This window comes from Chionomys nivalis, chromosome 15 (assembly GCF_950005125.1).
Source record: "Chionomys nivalis chromosome 15, mChiNiv1.1, whole genome shotgun sequence".
In the NCBI taxonomy this organism is placed as follows: domain Eukaryota; kingdom Metazoa; phylum Chordata; class Mammalia; order Rodentia; family Cricetidae; genus Chionomys; species Chionomys nivalis.
The window spans coordinates 21,964,653-21,987,238 of record NC_080100.1 but is presented as its reverse complement, the minus strand read 5'-3'; the positions used below and the strand labels follow the sequence as shown (position 1 = coordinate 21,987,238).

Here is a 22,586-nt window from a genome sequence, read left to right as displayed (position 1 = left end):
TAAGTGTGCAAGGCTCCAGCTGAGAGCTATGGCATAGTGGGTAAGTGTGCAAGGCTCTAGATGTGAGCTATGGCATAGTGGGTGAGTGTGCAAGGCTCTAGATGAGAGCTATGGTATAGTGGGTGAGTGTGCAAGGCTCCAGCTGAGAGATATGGAATAGTGGGTGAGTGTGCAAGGCTCCAGCTGATAGCCATGGCATAGTGTGTGAGTGTGCAAGGCTCCAGATGAGATCTAGGGCATAGTGTGTAAGTGTGCAAGGCTCCAGCTGAGAGCTATGGCATAGTGGGTGAGTGTGCAAGGCTCCAGCTGAGAGCTATGGCATAGTGTGTAAGTGTGCAAGGCTCCAGCCGAGAGCTATGGCATAGTGGGTGAGTGTGCAAGGCTCCAGCTGAGAGGTATGGCATAGTGGGTAAGTGTGCAAGGCTCCAGCTGAGAGCTATGGCATAGTGGGTGAGTGTGCAAGGCTCCAGCTGAGAGCTATGGAATAGTGGGTAAGTGTGCAAGGCTCCATCTGAGAGCTGTGGAATAGTGGATAAGTGTGCAAGGCTTCAGCTGAGAGATGGCATAGTAGGTAAGTGTGTATGGCTCCAGCTTGGAATAGTGGGTAAATGTTTAACACTCCTAGCTCTTATTTTTTAAAAACCTTTCAATCCCACCTTGTTGGAGGAGGCTGCTTGTTCATTTCCCAACTGTACAGACTCCCAAAATAATCACACAGAAATCTGTATCAATTGCAATACTGTTTGGCCAATAGCTTAAGCGTATTTCTGGCAAACTTCTTATATCCTAAACTAACCCATTTCCATGTGGTTGTGGCTTACCGGGTAAAGTTCTGTCCCCAGTGTCTGCCTCTGGCGGAGCAACATGGTGTCTCCCTGACTCTTCCTACTCTCTCTACATGTCTTTCCCAGCCTGGCTATATTCTGTTAAGCCATTGGCCAAAAGCAGCTTCTTTATTCACTAACCAATAAAAGCAACACATATACAGAAGAACCTCCCACACCACCACCTGTGTTCCCCACATTCTTATTTGAACTAAACATGTTTTATGAGGTCAGAAGTGGGGTAGACACAGGAAGTGAATGGCCCGACTCGGCCCTCTCCCGATGACCTCATGGCTGCCTCCAGGTCACCCCTCAAGTTACCCTCTGATGAGCTCTCTTCCAGCCTTGCTGATGCCACTGAGCAGAGGCCTCGGATGAAGGGCATGCAAACAAGGTCATTGTAAAGCATTCAGCGGGCATTCATTTGAGATATAGTGAGATCTCCCATGGCCCTTTCTATCTTGCCTTGGAAAGTGTAGAGACTGTAATGACGCACTGTTAATTGCTGAGGACTAAATCACAGAGTACCTAGAATAGGCATAAAACGAACAAGAAACACACTTGTCCAACGAACAAGAAACACACTTGTCCAAGTAGGCCTCACTGATAAACCAAAAGTGAGCTGGCTTTTTCCCATGTGAAAACAGACGACTTTTGGAAGAGATGATAGCAAAATAACGATCATTAAATACTACCAAACCATCACTGGCCTAGGGCTTCGGGACCAACTATTTCTAATCCATGGAAACCATCCTTCAAATTCAATTCCTTCCACGGTCTCAAAATAGCCAAGGAAGGAGATGAAACCAGTGTGACGGAAAGAGAGAAAAGAGAAGCCACAGCTGGAAAAAAAAAACACACAAATTGTGTGGCCCACCAAGGCAGAACCACCCAGCATTCTTTCATCCACAGAAAAAAGGTCTCAGCCCACACTGGAGCACCGGACTGAGCTCCCAAGGTTATAATGAGGAGCAGAAGGAGAGAGAACATGAACAAGGAAGTCAGGAACATGAGGGGTGCACCCAACCACTGAGACAGTGGGGCCGATCTATTGGGAGCTCACCAAAACCAGCTGGACTGCTACTGAAAAAACATGAGATAAAACCGGACTCTCTGAATGTGGCGGACAATGAGAGCTGATGAGAGGCCAAGGAGAATGGCACAGGAACTTTCATCTGGCGATAGATCGAGAGAGAGACAGAGACCCAATTAGGAGCCAACGGTCGGAGCTCTTAAGGTCCAAATGAGGAGCAGAAGGAGGGAGAACATGAGCAAGGAAATCAGGACCACGAGGCGTGCACCCACCCACTGTGACAGTGGAACTGATCTATTGGGAGCTCTTCAAGGCCAGCTGGACTGGGACTGAATAAGCATGGGTTGAAACTGGACTCTCTGAACATGGCGGACAATGAAGGCTGATGAGAAGCCAAGGACAATGGCACTAGGTTTCGATCCTAATACATGAACTGGCTTTGTGGGAGCTTAGCCTGATTGGATGCTCACCTTCCTAGGCCTGGATGGAAGTGGGAGGACCTTGGTCTTCCTGTAGGGCAGGGAATTTGGACTGCTCTTCAGTATCGAGAGGGAGGGGGAATGGACTGGGGGGAGGAGAAGAGGAGTGGGGTTGGGGGAGGGGAGTGGGGGGAGGGGGCAATATGTGGGAGGAGGGGGAGGGAAATGGGAAACGGGGAGCAGTTGGAAATTTTAATTAAAAAAGAATAAAATAAAAAAAATTCAATAACAAAAAAAAAGAAAAAGAAAAAAGGTCTCAGGCAACAGTGGGTAAGAGTTTTCTGTTTGAGGTCATAGTGGTTATAAGGGAGTTGGGAGTGTGTGTGAGTGTGTGTGTGTGTGTGTGTGTTTACCTTCGGCTTTCTTTTCTTCTTTTCTTTTTTTCTTAAAGCCTGGCAGTGAAAAGTATGTGGACTTCTTGGGGAGAATTAAATAAATAAATAAAGTAACAAATTCCAAAAGTTCTCAAGGGAAGGTATAAACTACTAAATGAACATTTTCCCGGAGCCCAGAATTTGACTGTGTGATAGCTGGGTGGTCCATGGGTATGGACTGACGATGAGAGGGACTGGTACTAAGGGGCAAGGGCAGGAAACAGATTAGTAACCCTAGAAACAAGGCCCCCGACCGGGTGTAATTAGAGGTATTAATCCTGGTCTTTGTAAAAGGAGCGAACACCAGGAGCCATGGCTAGTGCGAGGTCACCGGCCCATGGTTGATACCAAGTGTTCTCTGCACCAGCATCTTCTTTTCTGGAAGATGATGTGAAAACAAATCACAGACTTGCCTTCCTCCGCTCAACTGGGATTTTACAGTCCCAATTCCAATGCACAGGATGAACTACGGTCTGTTTTGTAAGAAGTGACATCCAAATGCAGCAAGGGGACACCAATGGCAGTCCTTGGAAAAGGCACTTGAGGTGGCTATTTCAGACCAGCCAGGCACAGCTTTCTTTTTAAAATTCTGGTGGTTTATTTTTATATTTATTTATTTATTTGAGACAGGGTTTCTCTGTGTAACAGTCCTGGCTATTCTAGAACTTGCTTTATAGACCAGGTGCTGACCTTGAACTCACAGAGCTCCAATTGCATCGGCCTCCCGACTGCTGGGATTACAGGTGTGCGCCACCACTGCCTGGCTTAGCGATGCACATCTTACTGGATGTATCTCACAGGAGTTAAAGAGCTGCACAGCAGCCTGTGCACAGAAAGATGCCACACTGACCTTGGGTAGGAAGATGACATGCTTTGAGAAAAGCAACTGAACTGACTTTCTCATTGTAAGCAGATAGGAACACTTGCCCTTTACGCTGAAATTGCTACCTGCTCAACTATCACCTGTCATGAGGTACTAACCATCACACGATGGGCATGATGTTAAATAGCAGGGATGGGACAGCACGGAACATATCCGTGTCCTCGCGTATGAAACATACAGGAGTTTTTAAATTCATTTTTCCTTTAAAAATAGTACCACAGCTCTCAATCAGACCCTGATCTGATAAACTGAAAGCCTCAATCAAAATAGGAAGCTACTCGCCTAGAAAGTGTGACCATAAACAAAAAAAATTAGACTTGCTCATTTAAAATGTGTACAGTGGGTCGAGGTTTTCTTCGGGGTGACACAATGTTTTTAATTTATTGTCGTGATGGCTGTACAACCTGTGAACATATGAAACACAATTTGACTATGCATCAGGGCAAGGCTGAGTGTTACAGAGTTCTCCACCAAGCTATTATTAAAACAAAAGTTTTCACTTCCTCTCTAAGACTTAGAATCAGGAAAATTCTAAGTTAGAAACCCTTAGAGTGATTTGAAAGGAATTTCAATAGGAAAAAAATGCCAACAAGCAATGTTCTGAACCTCTAAAAGGTGATTATCCCCGAGAGATTTATTTAGCTATTTCTCTATTATACCTCATCACTGATTCAAAGTAGGTTTAAGCTCATGCTACTCCCCATGTGACCCAGAAACCATTCTCCCCCTGCTCCCAGAATCTCTGGACTCCATGATACACCTACCTACACTGTACACTTGGTGTAAAGGAATCTAGACACTGGACAAATGGTTAATTATGACTATTTCTGAGCATCTCCTATGTTTGAATTTTCACACCACAGGGCAAGGGAGCTGGGAGCAGACATGGCAGGGGGATTCCTATACCCCAATTCTACATGAGCAATTGGTCATGCGTGACCAATAGGAATATTAATTCATAAAAGTAGACAGTGGCTATATATATATATACACACACACACACTTAGTGTTTGAATCATAAGAATACATTAGCACCTGACAAATCACACCACATGACCCAAATTCTCTGAATTACCACGGAATTAGGAGAGTAAAGTCCTCTAGCTAACTCTTGCATACTGGAATGTGGGGATTATTGCGTGGAATCCTAAGTAGCAATACAACACTAATGTGTACCTAGACAAGCTTTGATTTTCCTCTTCAAAGTTAAAAAGAACATTATTAGACATAAAATCTACACCCACAAAAGTGTCAAAGGGAAGAAACCAAAATACTTGTTTCTTCAGACAATAATTTTTGGGGCAGCAAAAAAAAAAAAAAAAAAAAAAGGATTCTTACCACAAGCTATACAAACGTGTGCTTCTCTCAATCTGGCAGAACTAAACCACTCCCCCAAAACCTCTCTAGGCCAACTACAACTCTTCCAGAAAGACGGCCCTCACGACCATCCCTCCAACCTGCTAGAAGCTGCTTTAACTTGCCCCTTTCCCAGCTGGGGCTCCCCTAGGAGTTACACCTCCGCTTCTGAAACAAAGAAAATAAATTGGGGGTCAGGGCCCAGTGAATATGTCCCCTATCCTGTTCAGTGTTCCTACAGCAGACTGGTCTCGTCTACAGCACCGAGTTTTAAAGACATTTGGCCATGTAGGTAATGGAAAGGAGACTCACAACTGCCGCAAGGCACGAGCAGAGAAGGATTCTGGAAAAGACTCTTACAATTAGGTGTTAACTACTGCACACTCACTGGGAATCATTGATGGCAACAACAAAAAACAGAGACTTGTTTATAAACGGAGCAGGATTCCAGCCGGCCTTCAGCACAGGATTTAGGCTGGGCGACAAGGGGACATGGTGTCCCTCCAAGCCTGGGTCAGACGTCTGTGCAGTCCCATGATGCTGGGTGCTCCTACCAGGAATCATTGCAGAATTCTCTCTAAGGTCCTCCCTGTCATGGACCACTAGATCTTAGCACAAGAGATAGTTCAGGAGTCCTGGTACCATTTTCCAGAAAATTTGAAACTTTCCATATCAGGCTGCCCACTAACTTTGGAATAGAGAATTTTTTTTTTTTCAGAGAGGAGTTTTCGTTCTGCTTACATATTCCAGGCCCTGACCACCATCAGTCAATGTGAACAATCATATAGGACAAAGAAACCAATTAGAGGCCTGCACAGGCTCACCTTTCACCTTGGCGGAATTCTCTGTCATCTCCAGCACTAAACAGTGAGCCTGGCTGGGATTTGTGGGAAGGCAACATAATGATTAGGTTTCGCCACATACTGATCAAAGTACTGAGAATTTAAAGGCTCAAGCTCCCTTGGCCTCTGAAGTCTCCACAAGCTGCCTCCCTTTCCTGCCTCCCTGTCTCCTTCCTCGCTGCCTACCCCCCTTCCCCCAGCATCTTCCACAGCCACATGCCAAGCCCAGCCAAGAGGCAGAGTCTGAATAATGCATTGTTAGGCCCAGCAGAGACTGAGAATCATCAAACAGAACCTTGGAAACAATTCTCAGAACAGAGAGATTGTTCTCAGCTGGATTATGCAGACAGCTGTGGGCAAGCCCAGTAATTCTCTGCAAGGCAATTTGCCAGTTCCAGGATTTCCACAGGATTCTAACATTGGCCTTATTTAGCATGGGCATTTCCCCTGCTCAACTCAAAAGAAGTCAGTGAATCATTTTCTCCATCACTCATCTCCAGTCATCACGTGCAGGGCTTTAATCAATGAGGAACAAACAACGCAAAAAGCTCTATCTTTGTTGTCTTATCGTATGAAAGATCAGATACAACAAACAGGTTTCTTTAGTAATTTCTCTTTTTTAAAAAAGTCATGTAATTCTTGATCAGAGCTAAACCTCCCGTAATCATATCCTTAATCAAAATACCTTGATATTGCCTATAAAGCACTATCATGAATACAAAAATGTTAAGACTCGAATGTTACATATCCATCCTAGACAGGGCCAAGGTTTCACCTTCAGCTCAGCCACGTCCTCTTCGGAGCCCTCCTTATAGCTGAGCAAACACCTTATAAACAAACGTCTGTTAACTGCATCTCTAAATACAGTCATATTCTGAGAACCAGAAGCACAAAAATGCAAGTCATTTCGTCTGGTGAGGCCAGGCCAAATGCAAGTTTCCAAAGGATTTAAGGATTTAGCTAAATAAATAAATAATAAACAAAATTGGTGGCAGTGACCTTGAACTCCCTCTTCACACACAGAGTAAATAGTTAGAAGGTGGAGACCAGAAAGGGATCTTTCTTTGGGAAAAAAAAAGAAAAAGAAAAAAACACAAAAAACTATGCAGCTATTCTCACCATGCCTAACTGGCCTCATGCAAAAGACTCAAATGGTATCTGGAAAAATTAAATGTTTGAGTCATACCTGTAGCATCTAAAAGGTGTGAGAGAAGCTGCCCTACCCTTTGAGAATAAGAATGAAGAATCTGTCTCCGTATTGCAGTCAGTTTGAGTGCTGAACTGTGTCTGTGTGCAGATGCCTTTCCCATGTGTTGCAGGCAGATAACTAGCCACAGAGAGTAGCACATTGTCTCAGATCTCTGTAAAAAGGGCAGATTAGATGAGCAAATAAGGAGCGGGGAAAAGCTGACAGCCTAGCAGAGAAGCAAGAACCAGAGACCAGCAATGCCCGGATCCTCTGGAGAACCCATGAGAAAAAAGAGAATCTCCAACAGCCCCTTCTGCTGCTCTGCAGGGACCACCATAACAAAGCAGCAGAGGACCACAGATGACTTAAGGGAAATGTAGTCCTCACAGCTCTACAAGCATGGTGGGAAGGTGCAGGCAGGCTGGTTCCATCCTGAGGCCCCCTCCCTTGGGCTTGCAGAAGGCCATCTATCTTCTCTTTTGTTCTCGTTTGGTCCACATTTGTGTCCATGTCCTAAACTGCCTCTTCGGAGGACACCACTGTTCTTGGAAGAGGCCTGACCATAGAACTTTGTTTAGCTTCAATCACGTCTGTTAACTGCATCTCTAAATACAGTCATATTCTGAAGTACTTGAGACTTGGACATTAGCATATGAATTTGGGGGCAAAGAGTTCAGCCTTAACACCCCTAGAAAAATCCCAAGAACAAGATTCAGTCCCTAAACATCTGCTGGGCTCAGAGAATACAGTACTTTGGAACCGTGGTACTGAACTTGAGACTTCCTTATCCCATTCCTTAATGGCTGCAGCTGTATCAAAGCAGGATTCTTTCTGTTTTATTTTTTAAGACAGGGTTTCTCTTTATAACAAACAGTCCTGGCTATCCAGAAACTCACTCTGTGAACCAGGCTGGCCTTGAACTCAAAGAGATCCAACTGCCCCTGACTTCCGAGTGCTGGGATTAAACCACCGCCCACTATCAAAGCAAGACTCTTAACAGAGATCATCAATCATGGCAGAAGATGGAGAAAATGAGAGAAATACAGAGACGAAAGGGGGAAAATGGAACAACTTCAACATTTTATCTTTTTTTAATTTTCTGAAAATGGATTTTGGGTCATTAGTGTGATTAGTGGTAGGCTGTACAAAAAGAAAAGACAAAAGAAATGGGACATTCTAAGTTCTGAATTCAAAGTATTTAGCCACTGAAATGGGGCCTGGAACATTTTTAAATCTGTAATAATGAGAAAAGCGAGAACGAACAATGTACTAACTACTTCCAGGCAGTTGGGCACAACACGACGTTTTATGATGACATTTCATAAATCTTATTTATTCACCAAATCAGATAGCCACATACGAATATATAAATGAGCAAATGTGCCTGAGCACTAATTATATAGGCTGGGTGCTTTCATATGTGCTATCTCATTTATGAATAAACTAAAGTACAGGTTTTAAAAATATTATCCATATGATAAATAAGTTAAGAAATGCTTGAGTTCATGAACAGGCTAGTAACTATGACTTGACCACTCCCACTGACACATCCTACCGAACATCACGCAGCAGTCAATAAAGTATATCCGTTAAAATTTTTGAATGTTTTAAGTAATTTTCAAAAGGCGTTTCATTTTGGCAATGAGATCTTCCTAAGATACTGTAATAGCTCACATTTTTTCCCACAGAAAATAAATGAGCACATTCTTTCAGCATCATAAATGTCATTGTGATATTACATCAAAACAACCGTGCACAAAAACTCTCTGGAGAACATTAATCTTATATTCACAACTCACATCTATCCAGGAGATGACATTTTCCTTAAGAACCAAGTAGATCTTTCTTCTTTGGACATAAATTCCAACATGCACTGGCGCTGATCTCAGTTCATGACTCAGCCAGAACTGTAGGCACTGATGTGAAACTGCCCGGGGCTCTGGCAAAGCAGCTACTCCTGCTCCAGTTGAGCCTAACCCAGAAGTCCCAAGGTTACCTCCTGCCCTAAACCCATCGGAGTTCAGAGACACAGACTTAACAAAGCAAGCTATCTTTACAATGAGAGGAAGGCTCGTCTTCAGGTCTCTCAAATGCTCTCTCTCAATGAACTGCTTATCTTTTGAAGCTCACTTCACCTCAATATCACCTCCTAAGCACATTGCCATGTTCCTCTCTTAATGAAGTAACTGTCTGCACAGATCTAGTACCCCTTAATGTCCAGGTGTCTGAAGGCACAGGCACCTTTATCTTCATTCCTTAAATTTTCTTCATCTTACATATCATGTTAAAAAGGATGTAGGTCTGCTAGGTATGATGGGATGGGACATACCTGAACTCCTAGCACCAAAGAGGATGAAGCAGGAGGATCAGGAGGTCAAGACCAACTGGGGCTCCCTAGTGAGAATGACTGAAAAATAAATTATATTGATAATATCTTCACGTGTGATCTTAACAATTGGTAGTGACAAAGAAAAAAATAAAAGCAAAATGCACAGTGACTGTGCCAAGCACAGTGGGTGCCTTCAGAGTTAAATGTAACCTTACCAGTTGACCCAGAAGGTCTAGTCCCATGTATCTGAGAGAAAAGGAAACACATCCACACAGAGAGTTGTACATGAATATTTAGAGACAGATTCAAGACGACACAAAAGTAAAACTCAAGTCAACAAAGCTTGACGGTTTGAAACACTGTCAGCAGTAAGCTGGAGTGTACTGTGGAACCATAGTGTAGTACACGCATGGTGTAGTACACGCATGGTGTAGTACACGCATGCTGTAGACACGCATGGTGTAGTACACACATGGTGTAGTACATGCATGGTGTAGCACACGAATGGTGTAAGTACATGCATGGTGACATGCATGGTGTAGTACACGCATGGAGTAGGACACGCATGGTGTAGTACATGCATGGTGTAGGACACGCATGGTGTAGGATATGCATGGTGTAGGACACGCATGGTGTAGCACACGAATGGTGTAAGTACACGCATGGTGTAGCACATGCATGGTGTAGCGCACGCATGGTGTAGGGCACGCATGGTGTAGGACACGCATGGTGTAGGGCACGCATGGTGTAGGACACGCAAGGTGTAGACACGCATGGTGTAGTACACGCATGGTGTAGTACACGCATGGTGTAGGGCACGCATGGTGTGGTACATGCATGATAGCACACGCATGGTGTAGTACATGCATGGTGTAAGTACATGCATGGTGTAGGACATACATGGTGTAGGACACGCATGGTGTAGGACACACATGGTGTAGCACACACATGGTGTAAGTACATGCATGGTGTAGTACACGCATGGTGTAGTATAGGCATGGTGTAAGTACATGCATGGTGTGACACACACATGGTGTAGTATGGGACTGACAGTATTGTGCTGAGCACAGTTGCCACGGTGTGGGTACAGTGGTGAGCACAGCTGCTTTCTGGGGTCCAGGATGGGTGAGGGCTCAGAAGGCAGACACGACCACACAGCACATGATTATAGTCTATGACACGTATGAGAAAGATGATGTGATAGACAAAAGTGGAGTAGTGGTCATCCAGGGCTGGCTGGTAACAGGGAGTGACTGCAAACGGCAGGCAGCTTGTACATCTTTGTCAATTTATTGCGTCCCTGGCTTGTATACTAAAGTTGGGCTCTATCATGACAGAATATAAACAACTCCTCAGGAAAGCTGCTTCTAAGAGTATCAAATGCAGAAAGTAAAAAATGGAGTTCCATGTGCAAAGGGTTTGGTTGTGGAAACTCTCTCCACAGTGAGTGAGAAGACAGCTCTACTCACAGGCATATTTAGTCCCTTGATTTTAGTTTTTAAAAAGGATTTTGCTGCCAAACTGCATATTTCATCAGTTCTTTGACTCACTTCAGGAGTAGCAATGTTGGCAATGTCACCTACAGTGATCACAGTGGCTCCAGCTGGCCTGTGAAATCTCTTTACCCAGTCATGGGGTATCTTAAGTACTTGGCAGACTAAGGGGCACATACATATTATAAATTATTTCTGTGCATGATAAAAACTGGGAGCAGGAGAAAAGGAATGGATGAAGAATCCCCAAACGATTTCTGCTACCCCGACTATCACACCTGGGTATAGAACACCAAGTTCAAACAGCTCTCATGACAGCCCAACTGAGCAGCAATGCCCCTAGCTAGCAGGTCTATGTGCTCCACCATCAAAGGCAAACAGTTTTTAATATGAAGGGCACAGGACACTTCCATAATGAAACTAAGATTTAATATGTTCCCCCAATTGATTACATGGCCACAAACCTACATACCTTGTAGCATCAGGCTACAAGGCTATTTAATGGAACAGACAGAAATGGGAAGAAGAAATCATTGATGCCATACTCATATTTTATATACTGAATTACCAAGGACATGCATGGCTTGTCTAGAAATGGGGAGTCACAAAAAAAAAAAAAAACTGCTTACAAAATAAGAAAGAAGAGGAGGAGAAGGAGGAGGAGGAAAGAAAAAGTCCACGCGGACTGGTGCACTTGCACAGGAACACAGATCTGCATGGTCAGAACCCACTTGTCCATTATACCCATTATACCACATAGCTTCTGAATAAAAATGCTCAAAGCTGGGGTGAAAAATCAAAGATAAGTGTGGAATCATAGTCAGACATAAACTTAGCAAAATGACTGTATATCCTTTGTCTTTCTGCCCTCTGTGCCCCAGGCATGGAACCAGGACTTCGTGCATTCTAAGTAAAAGCTTTACCACTGAGTCACATCCCCAGTGGCTCTAGATGATGGCGGCTCTACTGACAGTGTGCTGGGTGGGGGTGGCAGGAGGTGCGAGTTACCACATCTGGATGAAGGAATCTCACTTCACCAACGCTGCCCAGTGGCCACTAGCCGCAACCTGTTACTGAACGTCTGAGATAAACCAAGATATACTGTAAATGGAAACACACAGGTTTTATGGAAAAAGAAACATCTGCCTGCTGTTATTACTAATAAGTGTACACTAATTATGTATTAGAAAGGATGGCATTTGAATGTATTGTTCATTTTATAACATTCCCGCTATGGCTACTGAAAATCTAAAATTGCCCATGTAGCCTGTATTTGTGACATGAGTCTCTGCGGGTGACAATTTACTTTTTTCCCCAAAAACTGCATATAAAAGCATTTCACTTTATTATTTATTAGTAAGGCAGGAAAAGAGCTAACAAAAATGTACATGCTGCCAGCTAAAACTTAGCATTACATCAGTACCTTAATTTTATTAATTTACTAAATATTCCAAGTTAGTGATAAAAGAACTTATGTTGTAGTTTTAATGGCTTCCTCAGACACAGACAGAAGGAATAACTGACTGACAATTTGATTCTACAGACATCCCATCTTTGCATGCTCAATCATTACCTCCAAAACTTTACTATTCAAAACCTACGTCTCTTTTTTTTTCTCTGTTAAGAGCGAACAAGTGGAGTTTTTTTTTCAAATTATTCGATATGTAAGGTAACCTTGCATCCACTCCATCCGGAGCACGGCCATGTTTAATTTAAAAAGGATTTTACTTCAACACCACTGCATGGAAGCAAGACAAGTTCTCTGAGGAACTTGCTAAGGCAACTGAAAGATCAGCCACCTTTATGCTGTTCAAATATATACGATATAATAGAAATAGACAAGTAAAAAGAAAACAGAGAAACAGATCTGTAACCTATCCTGTGCTACATCAGCATATGCGACAACCTTTCTTTATTGCTATAGATTATTAATGGCAAGAATAATTAATTTTGTCAACATAGTCACGGTTCTTTAGGAGGTTGGCAGAGAGCCATAACGTGCCATAACAACCAAAATAAGTGTCATTTACCTAAATCAGGGCTTCGACTTTTTACATTACAACCCTTTTTCACAAGGAAAACTTTTGTTACCGTGGTAACAGAATAGGTATATAAAAAGGGTATACACTGACAAATTAGCAGAAAAATATTTTAATTCTTATGTATTCATATAATTTTACCATTGTTAATAAAAAATTGCATACTAATGATATGGGTGTGCTTATTCATTTTTATATAAAGAATTAAATCTTGGCTGAGCATTTGACACACTGCAGGACTCAAGAGCATCTTCAGTGGTTTGTAGAGTTGACTGATATCTCAATTTTATAGTTCTTAGGTGTCGAGAACATCACCTTGCATAAACACATAGCATAAAATGGCAGAAACATGTTTAGAGTCACTTGGTAAGTGTTGGAAACTGCCCTAAAAGTCATTTAGCAATTTTCTTTAAATGAAACGAAAACAGCAACTAATTCATTTTAAAGACCAAACATTCCAATCCAAGATAATGCAAAGATACATGGATTTGAGAGATGCGGCAGAATGATTTAGTTTTTGTAATTAAGCTAGCATGTTTCTGTGAGAGAAGAAAAGTGTGTGTGTGCAGTCTAACACTGCAATTCATAACATGTAATAGCCTTGAGTCTAGGCCGAGCTGTTTCCGGCGCTGATCGATGGGGCTGGCTGGCATGGGACAGCATGCCCGGTGCAAATCTGTGTAGTGTTCAGAACCAAGGCCACAGTGAACTCTTGCAGTGCATTGTGGGTGAGTGTTGCCCAAGCCACCTCAGTCACTTTGTGTTTGCTTTTAACGAATTTTTGGTCACTGTGCATTCAGAAGTTCTTCACTTCTGGATTTTCCACAAACCTCACATCCAGCTGCTGTGGGATTGGACGCCACAGTTTGGGGAGCTGGGATTTAAAGGACTGCTTTGAAATATTTTCCTCCCTCTTTAAACTGTGTTACAAGTGAGGACCACGTTATTTAACACAACCACTTCTGAATTAAATGGCATTATCATGTTCAGCTACCAGATTAAAAAAACTATAGGATAGAAACTTTTATCTGAACAAAGTGGCTACATTACCACCAACAATAACACAGTTCAATTTTTGCGCCCAACGTGACTCTGGGCTTCATATTAGACAGTACTAAAAATGAAGCTTGGCCAGATCCACCTTCTTAGTACAAACAAACAAACAACAAACAAACAGGAAAACCCAAAAACCGAGTTGCCTTGAAAGTTGAAACAATCCCAGAATGGCTGCTGGCAGGAGTGAGCCATGGACCAATTTGTAAAGGGCCCTCCCTCTGGCCACTCCCTCCCACACACATCCCTTTCTCTCGAAAGTGAATTATAAGCTTAGCCAATACTTTTATTGAGACTGCAAATAAAATCCTTCTCCACTTAGCTTTGCTGAGGATACCAACTGACTGTCAGATTAAGTATAGAAGAGAGAAGGGCGCATTTCATAACTCAGTTCAGCAGACAAGGACAGACTAGGGTGGAAGGGCCCAACTCAGAAAACTGAAATGTCTGTTAGGTACTTCGTTTGTTAGGCCCTGAAAAATTATACTGTCTCGTACAATTATCTCCAACATATGTATAATTTCAATGCTGTAAAGATATTGTCATTCTTCAGGACAATGAAAAGCACTGATATTATCCTTTTAAGGGTAATTCTAGAAAAGCTGCCCAACAAGACAAGGGCATGGCAGGGGACAACTGGCGACACCTGCCCTGCGGCCACACACAGAAGTGCCCATAGCCTCCACCTTGGCCTGAAGCAGACAGTGACATTATAAGTGTCATATCTTCTGTATCTTTTGCCAGGGTCGATATTAACACTCGCTTTGACAGTCAGGGGAATCAAGCATCCTTTGTCTAGGGAGTATGCACTCAAATCGGGGGGAGGGGGGCTTGAGGGCAGAGGAAGAAAGCAGGCTTCCCGCCAAACGAGACAGGAACAGTCTCTGCCGTCGACAGACTGGCCGAGCACAAGCTTCAGCTCCCTGTCATTTGGAGGGAATCCTCCTACTGTGCCTATTGCTGGCTTTGAGAAACAAGGAAAAGAGCAAAAGAGAAGGTAGAACTTCACACAAACACTTATGCAGCTGCGTGACATCTAAAAGACGAGAGTCCTTCAAGATCACTGACTACACATGCACACAAGGTGCTGTTGAAATGAGTTTAAAAGAGAAACTCTAAGAAAATCCTGCACTGTAGAAAAGTTGATAATGAACATTAGTTACTTACTGTTCCTATCCTAGATTGAATAGGTTTTTTTTTTTCTTTTCAATTTAACAACAAAAAGTTCATGAGGAGTAAAAAGGTGAATTTCAAGAGAAAATCCTACTAGTCCCCAAAGGGAAATCTAAGGATTTGGTTACATCCATAAACAAAGGTCCAAAAGGGTTCTGAGAGTATAGGAAACAACTTCCTCCCAGCATGCCTGTGGGAGCCTGCAGATTGTCCACTGAAAGGAGAGACTGGTCAGCACCGTGTCCAGTGCTACAGCCTTCCGACAGGGATCATGAGGGTCGCTGAGCCCTTCCCGGAAGCCAGGCCCATCTGCGGAGGAGCTCACTCTTACGTCCCCTGCGACTGCCTAGCTGCTGGTTGCAAGGGGCCCCCGTGATTTGGCTGCGTCTCCCAGCAGCACATCAGCACGCCCTCATTTTTGAGAGGTCTTCAATCATCAGTAGGTCAACAATGGGAGGAGATGCTCATATTCTCCCTGATTCAGAGTCACTTGAACATTCCTGTCAAATTAAGACTCCGAACAGAACCTGCTAAACCCCTGAGAATGTGTGAGAGATTTATGTGTTCCCCCCTCAGCCTGCGGACTGCTAAGGGCTTGGGTTCCACACCGTTTATGTCCTTCACGTTCAATAATTTACGTCACCTGAGACTCCTCATTTTCATGCATTCTTTAAGTTGACTTGCCCAGGTTTAAACAAGTCTGCGTTTGTCACAATAATAATTAGTGGTATATAGGACTCCCAAGTCATAATTTGTGTCTAGGGTGGACACACACACGCACACTGTTTTAGGAGGCCAGTGTTGTGTGAGGTCAGAACTAAGGTCATGTCTCGTTCTGCCATATACCGCCCAAATACTTATTTTTATTTCCCTGGGTCTCAGTATCCTTTACAAAATGAGTTCTCACTACTACCTCGGTCCAACCACCAACAATCTACCACAGACTGGATCAGACTGTGGACACGCTGAACCCTGAAATTCTGAGTCCAGGAGGGCAGGGCTTGTCATTCCAGGACCTTGAAACATTGACTCTCCCATCAATCTTTGCCCCTTATGAGAAAGCCGACCACACCCCAAGATTAGACTAAGACCAGCCTTGACCTTACTCACTGTGAGGCCAGCAGCAAGGTGCCTGCCTTTGAGAAAAGTGCTCAGGTGAACTCACCACCTACGTGGCTACATACATTACAGGTAGACTAGCCTCTGTGTTGGTGCAAGTTTTGAACATGCTGGTTTGATGTCACCGTGGGCATACTTCTCCTATGGAGTGCGGGTCACAATGGTAGTGCTCTCCTGTGTGTGGAGGTTTCACGGGAGGGAGGTTTTCCTCTGCAAGAGCAGGCCTCTGAGAGCCAGCCTACCAGTGAGGAAACGTGACCCTGTATTCCACAGGGGTTGCTGAGACCGTCCCTGCTGGTGAGGAAGCCAGGACTAACTGGACCAGAGAGAGGGGGAGGAGGGGGGCAAGTTGGGAATGTTCCTGCAATGGGCTAAGTGTTGTGAGATAAGCTTCAGGTTGTCCCCAGTGTCATCTCAGAGAGGGACCTGCTGCCATTTAATGAACAAAAACCAGCACAGGCCCCATTCCAGACCAAGGAATGTTACCCTTGGATAAGGACTTAAAGCTCAATTTTTAGAATCCTTGAGACCTTAAGAAAACAGGCATAGCACAGAACAACTCTTCTGCTTCTCTGTAATAATTTTATAAAACTTTGGGAGGCTGGGGGTGGGAAAAGGAGGTGTATGCCGTGCTACGCATGGGTCAGAGGATGACTTACACCAGACACTCAGGCTGGCAGCGAGCACCTCTATCCACCGAGCCATCTCACCAGCCCCCAGAGCCACATTTTATTTGTTCTAAACAGCATCATCATACTGGACCCAATAGAACTGGTTCCAAAAACTGGCCAACAGTGTGTAAACTGGCTAGTGTAGCAACCAGTGACTAGTTTTCCCGAGTGTGGTTGAAAAGCCCACAATTAGTTCTTTCTGGCATACACGGCAGGTTAGCAACCCTTCCTTAGAGGTGGAGGCGTATGACAGAAGAGAGACTCCCTTGAGAAGAGGCATAAATGCAACAAGGATTTCCAGGTACATTCCATGGATTTGGAATTCTCAAAAAATCTGAGTATTCCAAAGAGGCTCAGAAATTGCTTTAGAGCACCAAGGTCCACAAACCTCTTAAAACTGATTTAAAAAAATATTTCTGAGCAGACAGCGTCACTGAAAAGTAGCCAATTTCCTTCATGGAAAAACGGTCCAAATGCTGCATTTGATGTGCAGACGTGCCGGCCGACAGTGCCAGGGTTCTCCAGGATTACTGCAGCAAGGCCCTCCGTGGTCTGAGGGATGGATTCCTTTGGAGGAAAAGAGCTCCTTGCTGCCCAAGTGTAAAGGGAGCTTTTCTTGGTGCTTTCCACCCTTCCAGCAAGCTCTGCCAGAGCTTCCTTTCCTGGCTAAGATGCCAGCCCTTCAGCCAGATCCAGCAACTGGAAAGATGCAGTGGAAGTTTAAGGGGGGGAGGGATAAAAGCTTAAAAATAAAACAGAAATTCCCGATTAAACAAGCTGAATTCATCTAGAAATCATAAAGAAAAAGTAGGGCTGGTTCTGGTTGCCTAATCTCAGCACTCTGATGGCCGAGGGAGGAGAATTGTAAATTCGAGGCTGGGGGAGGGTTTATTTTGCTCTTATTTATAACAATAGCAACACTGGTACTTGAGCGGTTTTTAATTGGGTTTTTGACAGTAAAGAAAACTTATGTAGTACATATGCCGCTTTATTACAAGCTTGGGTATTCACAAATAGGAATTCAATAAAAGAGTAATTGGGCTAGAAAGATGGCCCAGTGGTTAAGTGAACTTGCTGCTCTTCCAGAAGACCTAAGTTGGGTCCCCAGCACTCACTGGGGTGGGATGGGGGTCCAAACTGCCTGAAACTCCAATTCAAGGGGGATGCAAACACCCTCTTCTGGCCTCTAGAGGTACTGCATGCACGTAGTGTACAGACATACATGCAAGCAAAACACCCACACACATGAAATAAATATTTAGATTGCCTGTTTAATAACAAGGTGAACTAATCATGATAAACATGCCCAGAGTGAACAAAGGACATGGAATTATATGACAAAACAAGGTAATAATATTCAATAAAATCTATTTACTACCAAAAGGAGTAGAGCAGATCACAGGTAAAGGCTGACAAGATGACCTGAGTCACCACAACACAGCTGGTGAAGCAGTGGAGACACAAAGCGCAAGCTTCTCCAAGGAACAGGGTGGGGGGGAGGATTTCCTGCACATCTTCTCCACTCCAGCATGCATTTTGGTGCAGCCTACATTGTTTTGTGACTATCACTTAAACGCATCTCTAACCTAGATGGCTTCATGTCTCATGGCTACTGTTAGGGGCTTAATGGCATGCCCGTACGTGTTGTTCAATAAATACTAATCATATACCTCGTGGTAGCTGTCTACTGGACTCCCTGAACATAGAGCTAAAGAGGCACACTTACTTCAGCAAAGGCTTTGTTTGTAAATGCACTATGAAGTCAGCAGAGCCGCCGTTTAGAACGTTGGCTAAATTCAATTATCATCCATAAGCAAGTCAGTTTTTTGCTTCCCTACTACAGAAGGCTGGAGCTGGAAAATGGAAGATATAGCAAGCAATCCTTCTCAAACTCCTGCTGAATTGCTTGCAACTCTAAGCCAGGAGACGGGATCTCTTCATTTAGCGCCTCACTAATGACCCACTGTTGTGGTTAACCAAGCCCATCTCAAATCACACCATACTGATCGGTTCACAGTCACTTTACCTAGAGGACAAAATGGTTGTAATCCAACATTCTAGTCGTATTTTAAGGATGCTTGTCAGTACCACTTACCTATATATGTAAAAAATTAGATTCCTTTCCCTATCCCACTTTCAAAATACACAAAGGCCTTTGACACATCTAGCTTTGTTCTGTCGACTCCCATACTCATCACCCACGGAAGAGAGAGTTCAGTTGGCTCCCGGCAATGTTGTCTGTACCATACGTTAAGGGCCTTTTCATGTGACCGTTCAAATCCTGAGTATTTTTAGGTCCCTGCTGCACATTGGCTGCTCTTCGACCTTCAGAGGAAGGTCATTTTTTTCCCCACCACCATAAAAAAGGACCCCATCCCACAATCTTCCTAGAGGAAGGTGTTTGAGAGTTTGTGAACACCCCCTCTGTAGCAAGTCAGGGAGATACTTTCTGTTCTCAGAAGTTCCTTATGTCTGGTGTTACTGGGGACTGTGAAGATGTGTTCTGAGAGATGCTGTGTAAGGGAAAGGTCAGCCCCCTTCACATCAGTAACACTGGGAAGACAATGTTATCAAGAAAAAGCAAGATGAGCGTGTGACCAAGCATCACACTCCTTGTTTTTCCTTGACTTTAGATTCAGGTAAAAACACTGGGTGACAAATACCCGAAGACTTGGGTACTCTGTTCGCTAAGTTACAGGGTGGATTCTTTGTAAGACTGTTTTTCTGTTGTTTTGTTTGTTTGTTTTATCCCATTAGAACCTGTATGTGTCACTGACTGGGGTACGACAGAGAACATCTAACATCCCCAGGATGCCTCACACGTGCAGAAGAAAGCAGAGGTGCAAAATACCAAGTAGTAAAGTTAAACAACAAGCATAATATTGATAGGTGGGCTTGGTGGCCTGTGTCTGTAATTCTGTACCTTGAGCGGAGGTAGGAGTGAGCTAGGGACCAATCTATCCCACAAAACAAGTTCCAGGCCAGCCAGGATGGCAGTTACATCCTGATTCAATAAAAAGCATCTTATATTCATTTAAATTTATCCAGTATGAGTAACTACTATGTGTCAACACTGTTCATGATACTCATGGGACAGCAAATTTAAAAGATGCAAAACTCTGGCCCTCATAGGTCTGTACCCTACTACAGGAAGAGAGCACTAACAAAAATTTACATATATGGCAAGGTAGAAATTGACAGGGAACCACACAGGGAAAGAAAGTAGGGAAGAGGTTGCAGGATATACCAGGTGGGAGTGTCTGCGAAAGGACCTCAGGGGAAAAGGCCACAGCCCATGTAAGGGAGGTGAGCTCCAGGGAGGAGGAACTTCAAAGACAAGAACTCAGGGGCCAGAATGTGCCTCAAAATCTGAAGGAATAACAAGGAGGCCAATGTGTTGACTGCCTGGCTCTCCTTTAGGGAGCTGGGACAAGTCATGTCATTAATACAGCTACTCAAACAGTGGAGATCCGCCTCTCCTCATGACCCACAGGCCTAAAAAGGAAGAAACAAGGAAGGGAACCTGAGTGAGCAATCGCAGATCAGAGGACCAACGAGCCCTTAGCACAACTAGACCAGACTCAGCAATGTGATAAAGAACTATTCTTATTAGTAATAGAAAGAAGAAAAGGAAATTCAAACAAAAGGATCCAGTCAACTAACCTGACCGAACTGTTTAGAGTTGAACAGTGACCCATGTTCACTTTTTCGTCTAACAGATGGCCAAGACAGAACCTAAATGCTCCCTAAGGAATGAATGACATCATGAAAGCAGCCTTCCAAGAGCTCACTATCCCAGCAACTAGCTGAACAGACAATCTGCGGGTAAGGAAGCTTATCTCAGGATGCGAACTGCTATGTTACAACATGCCACAGAAAAAAAAAGTTATATAGATAGATAAATAAATAAATATATAAATAAAATGTGGGGGCTCTCCCTCAGCTAAAAGGGTGTCCTGGGAACCAGCTTTCACTTGACAGGGGGATGAATATACTGTATTATTCACATGTTAGAATGCCTGTAATAGCCGATGTGAATAAAGACCTACATGAATCTCAAAGCAAAAAAAAAAAAAAAATCTTAAGGACACACAGTGTAGGTATATAGAGTTATGCCATTAATGTAAAACTGTACACACAAATGCTCATGATTTTTAATTACACACAGAAGGACAGATCATGCTTGGGAAATGTATGTATATATATATACATATATATATATATATATATATATATATATATATATATATATATATATATGTACTCAGTCATTCCTGCTCACCTGAGGCCAGAAGCAGAAAGGACAGAAAACTATTTGCTATCATTTGTTATCATACCTACAAAGTGGAAAGATTAATGCCTTACCGTGCACAATTTCTGCTTATCTTTGAAATATTTCATATTTATTTACATTTTGGAAGACAAACAAGCTAAGACAGGAAGTGAGGAGACACAGCACTTCACCCTGTTATATCCTAGGCCCACTCGTCTTAACACCAGATCTAAGTTTCTGACCTATAGAGTTGGGTGGCAGTGAAAGTGGGGGTTAACATGGCAGTAGAGCCCTTCTAAGCACACTGCAGGCCATGGGTCTGATAGCCAGTAACATTAAAAAGAAACGAAGGGGCTGGCTCTCCCAACAGATAGAGGCGCTTTCTGCCAAGCCTCAAGACCTGAGTTCTGTTCCCCAAACCCGCATAGGAGAGAACTGACTTGAAAGCTGTCCTTAGACTCCTCAAGCATACGGTGGTGTCCATGCGAAACATATCTCATTGGTGAATGAAGAAGCTAAAACCGATCACCCAACACCAGATGTCTCTCCCAGGTCACAGAATACAAGAATTAAATTTCTTCTGACAAAACTGGCTGCCATATAAGCATAAAGGAGAAAAGGCCCTGCTAGTAAGTTATAATTGACAAAGGATAAAATTAAATCTAGCAGTTTAAAAAAGCTTGCAGCCACACGTGTAAACAAGGACCCAGCACTTGTGGGACAAAGCAATCAAAGTCCAACCTCCCTGGGATTCACTGCTTTTTTTTTTTCCAACTATGTTCAAACCCATAAGAGATGCAAGCTCGCGCTAAAAACGCTAATCAAAGTCCCACTAAACTAGTTCCTCCCGAGGCCGGCCTTTATAGCCTTGAATTTGCATACCCCAGACAATGAGCAATGAGCTGTCCCTGGCAGCTCCGTGCTATTCTTCCTACGGGGACACCAGTCAAATCACCTGTGATCCCAGAGAAGAGAAGCGGCAGGTACCAAGTGAGTGGCCTCGCATCTGCACACTTGGTCACTGGGAGTAAAAGTTGCGCTGAGCTGGACTCCCTGGAAAAAGAAAGCCTGGCTTTATATAAAGCTCAGGCCTCTGAGAGGTCACTCCTGCCTCTTCAAGTCACAGTGGGTTCCATCTGGTTTAATCCCCCATCTGTTGCCTTTCCAGACTCAAACCACCCACCCCACCCGGTCATCCCAAAAATGAGATGCGAAATCCAAAAAGAAAAACCGCAGCAAACTACAGAGCCTAAATTGAAGACACAAACTGGCAGTGATGAGTGAGTTGAAAGGAGGATACCCGCCCTCCCAAACGGGTCGCAATGGATGCCGACCTAAGCCCAGCTGCCTGGAGTGTGCCCCAACTCCAGCATCCTCCTCCCCACCTTCCTAGCAGTTGTGGTGGGGGAAAATGACAAGAAGGGTGGGGAGCAGGGGGCCGTGATAGGCCCGAGGT

The 22,586-nt window shown here is 43.8% G+C and overlaps 1 protein-coding gene across 5 annotated transcripts in view; it reads right to left on the bottom strand.

Moving 5' to 3' along the window:
- Positions 1-22,586, bottom strand: part of Rai14 (retinoic acid induced 14) — a 161,319-nt gene that overhangs the window by 114,038 nt on the left and 24,695 nt on the right. Inside the window, exon 2 of one of the 5 annotated variants that reach the window (XM_057789853.1) lies at positions 22,086-22,183. The exons of 3 other annotated variants lie outside the window; for them this stretch is intronic. The gene's annotated coding sequence lies outside the window, so the exon portion shown is untranslated. Of the gene's footprint in view, positions 1-21,570; positions 21,591-22,085; positions 22,184-22,586 lie in introns of those variants that run through there. One more of the 5 variants, XM_057789854.1, reaches the window with a different exon arrangement.